Source organism: Pleurodeles waltl, chromosome 7 (assembly GCF_031143425.1).
Source record: "Pleurodeles waltl isolate 20211129_DDA chromosome 7, aPleWal1.hap1.20221129, whole genome shotgun sequence".
Classification (NCBI taxonomy): domain Eukaryota; kingdom Metazoa; phylum Chordata; class Amphibia; order Caudata; family Salamandridae; genus Pleurodeles; species Pleurodeles waltl.
In genome coordinates, this window is record NC_090446.1 from 648075546 (window position 1) to 648081545 (window position 6000).

The window sequence follows — 6000 nt, forward strand, 5'->3', positions numbered from 1 at the left end:
GGTGAGGTGCTGCTAGCTAGCTGGAAGGGTTAGGCTGACAGTTTCATATGGTTTGGGATCTGACTCAGTCCCCTGTACTCATTGGAGCTTCCCTTTCAAAATCCAGCAGTCTTGTTACTACAAAAGGAGTCTATGACAATTAGTGCTTTCCTGATTTTATTATATTCTGCAATATGTGCACAGTTAATTTACAGACATTTAGGGCCATATTTATACTTTTTGACGCAAAACTGCGCTAACGTCAAAAACATTAGCGCCGGCTAACGCCATTCTGAAGCACCATGCGGGCGCCGTATTTAATCAATGACGTTAGCCGGCGTTAGCCGCCGGCGCTGCCTGGTGTGCGTGAAAAAAAATTACGTACACCAGGCAGCGCCGGCGTAGGGGAATATTGAGCTTGGGCGCCAAAAAATGGGGCAAGTCAGGCTGAGGCAAATTTTTCACCTCAACCCGATTTGCGCCATTTTTTTCGACTCCCAACCCCCATTGAAATGACTCCTGTCTTAGCAAACACAGGAGTCATGCCCCCTTGCCCAATGGCTATGCCCAGGGGACTTCTGTCCCCTGGGCATGGTCATTGGGCATAGTGGCATGTAGGGGGGCACAAATCAGGCCCCCCTATGCCACAAAAAAATAAAAAAAAAATACTTACCTGAACTTACCTTAATGTCCCTGGGATGTGTCCCTCCATCCTTGGGTGTCCTCCTGGGGTGGGCAAAGGTGGCAGGGGGTGTCCCTGGGGGCATGGGAGGGCACCTCTGGGCTCCTTCCGAGCCCACAGGTCCCTTAACGCCTGCCTTGTCCAGGCACTAAAAAACGGCGCAAAAGCGGCTGGACGTCATTTTTTTTGACCCGCCTACTCCCGGGCGTGAATTTTGCCCGGGAGTGTAAATACGGCGCACATGCCTCGGAGTCAATTTTTTAGACGGGAACGCCTACCTTGCATATCATTAACGCAAAGTAGGTGTCCACGCTAAAAAATGACGCAAACTCCATGGACTTTGGCGCTAGACGCGTCTAACGCCAAAGTATAAATATGGAGTTAGTTTTGCGTCGGAATTGCGTAAAAAAAACTACGCAATTCCGGCGCAAACAGAGTATAAATATGCCCCTTAAATTTTGTTGTGAGATAGAAAAAAGTATTTCAATTCACTGCATGATTGTCACATAAATTCTCTCACTTTAAAGTTGGAGAAAGAAAAGGAAACACAAGAACCATTGAAGATGGAGCATGACATCTGCCGTTCAGCGCACAGCAAATGTGACAAGAACAAGATTTAAAGGTCTGTTTACAGAAAGTGAACACTCGTGGAAGAATACAGTAAATAGACTGTGCTCAGAAGGAGAGGCAAACTTGAGCTGAAGGGCCTTAAACAAATAAAGCCAGCAAATACAAAGCAAGCAAATGTGAGGTACAAATCACATAGCCAATAGTAAGCAGTGGGCAAAATGCATTTCAAGAAGCTGTCAACATAAAACTCAATAGACACCTGTGAAAAAAAAAATAGATGGTAAAAAATGGAGTTGGCCCACCAAGGCAATCATGCCCCCATTCCAGTAAAGGCAGAATTGGCTTTCTGCTTCCGTCATGCCCCCATTCCAGTAAAGGCAGAATTGGCTTTCTGCTTCTTGGGGGGGTGAAAGCATCCCCATTGCAAAGAAGAGAAATTTGATTTATTTTGAATGTTGTATATACATATAAGCTAACAGCAATTTCCTCTAACTTGTCACATGGAATTTCTGCACTATTTGGTCATGGGGTCAGCTGGCAAAAAGGAAAACCTAATAAACTTACCAAACATATTTGGGATACTAGACACCCATGTGAGTATAGGGTGGTGTGACTTGCATGGATCCCACATTTTCTCACTCAAATGCCCTGCAAACCCTGCCTAAAATTATGCAGTTCATCACATTTCTGTGAGGGGAAGTGTGGGAATCTGCGGTGTCCACAAAATTCTTTCCACCTAGTGTTCCCTTGTATCAAACTAGGGACAATGCTAAATCAATGTGGTCTTTCAATGGTCCCTGGTTTGATCTCTACCTGTTGCCAGAGCAAGGCGCAGCCCCACAAGTGGGTACTGTTTTTATCGGAAGATGCATGAGATCGCTATGTGGTAGGTAATTTTTGGATATCTCAGTTTCTTGTTTTCAGAAAAGTCTGGTAGGCTTTCCTGGATGGCAGGTGAGCCAGAGCCGTAAATCATTATCTACATACCCAAACTGTGTCACTTTTTCAGTTTTTTGTGTGTGTGTGTGTGGAGATGCCTCTGTAGGAAAGTACCCTCTTTTTAGCATGGTTACCCCCACTTTTTGCCTGATGTCAGTGCGTTTTTGACTGTTCACTGGGATCCTGCTAACCAGGACCCCAGTGACCGTGCTCCCTTTCCCCAAATTCAGGGGTTGATACTCCACAATTAGCATACTGGTGCCCCAATGTAAGTCCTTAGCACCAGAGGTCCTCAATGGGCTGCATCATGTATTAAGCCACCCATGGAGACCATGCAAAACCTCTCTGCATGCACCCTTTTCACAACAGGTCACTGCACCAGGTCATTGTAAGTCACCCCTTACGGTAGGCCATCCTAGCCCAGAGGGTGGGGTGTAGGTACCTGTGTTTGAGGGCACCCCTGCATGAGCAGAGGTGCTCCCATGAACTCCAGCTCCATTTTCCTGGGCTTTGTGAATGCGGGGACGCCATTTTACAGGTGAACTGGCCATAGGTCACTACTTATGTCCAACTACAGAATGGTATCTCCGAACCTAGGCATATTTGATATCAAACATGTCGGAATCATACCCCAATGCGATTGCCAGTGTTGGTTGTACGATTCCTGCACTCTGGGGGCTCGTTAGAGGACCCCCAGCATTGCTCCTATCAGCTTTCTGGGGTTTTCCAAGCAGCCCAAGCTGCTGCCACCCCTCAGACAAGTTTCTGCTCTCCTGCTGCTTGATCAGCTCAAGCCCAGAAAGGCAGAAGAAAGGGTTTATTTTGGGAGAGGGTGGTAACACCCTATTCCTTTGGAAATAGGTGTTATGTGGCTTGGGAGGGGTACCCTCCCCCCACCACCCAGGGAGGGGTACCCTCCCCCCACCACCCAAGCCACTGGTATGCTTTGAAGGGCAAATTTGGTGCCTTCCTTGCATAAACCAATCTGCACTGGTTCAGGGACCTCCAGTCCCTGCTCTGGTGTGAAACTGGACAATGGAAATGGGAGTGACCACTCCCCTATCCATCACCACCCCAGCGGTGGTGCCGAGGGCTCCTCTAAAGAACTTGATTCTGCCATCTTGAATCCAAGGTGAGCAGAGGCTTCTGGGAGCATCTGAGTTGCCAGATCTTTGGTGGGTCCTCAGATTCGGCTTGCAAGATTCCAGCAGGACTCCTCTGCAACCTCGACATAGACTTTTGGCCACTGGAACTGTGACTGGACCCTCCAGGAACCAACAATCTGCATCCACAACGAAGACTCTGCTTGCAACATCGTTTCCATGGCTCCTTCCAGCTTCTGCAACATTTCCCTGGCTGTGCATCCTCTGAGAGCGGCAAATCTTCAGTCTGCATGAGAAGGAAGAAAGAATCTCCCTTGAAGTGAAGGAGTCACTCCTTTGCATCAGCAGGCACTGAGCGCAACAACCGGCTATGTGGATCTCCTCTCATGCTGAGGTGCATGCATCCTGCATCACGGGTGGTGGTCTGGAGTGGTCCCATTGGTCCTCTCTGCCAGCTTTCCAACTTTGGTAGAGGTAAGCCCCTGCCTTCCAATGCAGGACAGTACCCCTCATACACAGTGTCTCTTGCAGATACCAAGGCTTGTTGGCATCTCTTCCAAGGGATCTTCAGGCTCTGTGTAGCCCCAGCTCTCAGTACACTTCCCTGCGACGCACAGCCCTCTGTGTGCCTCTCCTGCGGCATGGGACCCTTTTTCAGTTGTGCTGTGTGGGCTTCTCTGCGACTCCTGGGTCCTCTTCCGGGGGTCTCTTGTGGTGGCTGCCTTTTCTGTGGACTCTCTGCCTTTCTGAGGGTTCCCTGGTACTCTCCCCTCATGGACTGAGTCCTCCTGGACCTTGCTGGTGCCCAGCAGCTCCACTTTTCCTCTACTGTGACTCTTGCCTTTGCCAAGGCCTGTTGGTGGCTTTTCCATGCCACAGACAGACCGTAATCTTCCATCTGGCGTGGGGCGTCGACTGTATCCTCGTGGAGCTCTTCTCCGACTCCAGGCTACATTGCTGACTCTCTGTCCTACTGTCAACTCCTGCCACCACCTGACACTTCTGCGATTTCTGGACTTGGTTCTCTTCTTTTCCAGGTCTTCCTCTTCAGGAATCCACAGCTGGTTTCTTGCAGTCTTGTCTGAGTGTTGCATTGTTCTTTTCAGTCCTTTTGGTGGTTTGTGGAATATCCAGTAACTTACTCCTTCCTTCCTGGTCACTAGGGGGCACTGTGGTACTTAGCTTTGGGGTTTCATAGTCCCTCCAGCTCCCCTCTACAGATTCCACCTACCACAGCGACCCCTAGAGAGCCTGACTTCTGGACACTGCCTACACTACACTAATAGGGGATACCTGTACCTGATGTAAGTACCCACCACACACCACGCCAGATTTCTACAGCCTCCACATTGTGTTTTGGTGCTTCTTGTGTCCCAGGTGCTAGACTCAGCCATGCAGATGGTATAAGGTGTGTGTATATAGAGACAAGTGTGGGAAAACGGGGTAGTAGGAATTTTGTGGATTCCTGCAAAAGTCCTCATTGAAATGAGGAAAATGCTTGCTTTTATTCAGTGTTTGAGGTTTGCAGGACCTTCTACGTGAAGAAAAAAAGTCATGGTTCAAAAATATCTGGATTTGGTAGGTTTCCCTGCTTGGTGGCTGAGCTAGTACTCAAATTCTTCAGCTACTCATGTTTTTAAAAAGATGTTATTTTTGATGGGTGGAATGTAATTTCTCTTCAGGTTGTGTTATGTTTTGTGACAGCTCGGCTCAGCCACACAAGTCGGGCACTAGTTTTACTCAGAGACATATGGGGAACACAGACTTGTAGAACAATTCTTATCAATTGGATTTCACTGCATTTTTTTGTCATCCATACGTAAGCCAGTATGCAAAAAAGAAGACCGTTTGCAGAGGTGCCTCCTACGTCATGACAGTATGGGTAACCAAAATTCAGAAGTGTAAAAATAACTACTGTTCCTAAACTCAGTTTCTTGTACATATTTCAGAAATTCATTGGCTTCCTCCCTACCCATTTTCCATTCAGTTTATCTCACCTAATGAATGGCTGCATGGTCGACCTAGTCTTCCAGCAAGACTAGAGGTGGCAAGTTAAATCTACAATCAGAGCAACCAGAAGCCAAGTACCAACCTCATTTAAGAGTTTTCTTAGGCAACCTACTAATGGAACCTTGGCCTTCGTGTTTGCTTGGAAGCGGAAGGGCCCTTGTTCTCGAGCCTTTCTCACCTTCATTGCCTGTGTGAACCCTCATCTTAAGAAAACCCGCGCAGGGGTTGGGGAGAAGGTCGCAAGACCCTCACAGCATCAAATGTAGACCGTGTAGGTGACAGTTAACAGACCGTATGTCCCAGTAACGCCAGGATACTAACATGTGAGACAATGACATATCCAACACCTCCATAGCATAACGCCTCAACAGATGCCTTATTCCTAAATGCCGAAAAGATACCTTATGGCATCTTTTAAAGGAGCTAGAGTGCCATCTCGTGGCAAATTTGGGAGAAGCAGGAGAATGTGAAAAGTAGATCAACTTCCGGCATGGATTGTGTAGTGGCGGTAAATGGTACCTATATGAGTAGTAGTACTAACGACAGGGATGAGAAGCATTGGAAAAGCGAGTAGGTCTCGCTTTTATTAAACAAGCAATGTGGCTAATAGGTCAGCCTTTAAGAGGGAAGAGTTTGAGAATAGTTGTGTGTAGCCGCCAGCAGCCCTTGAACGAAAATGTCATAAAACCTCTTGTGCTCCAACAAAATTGAGTTTAA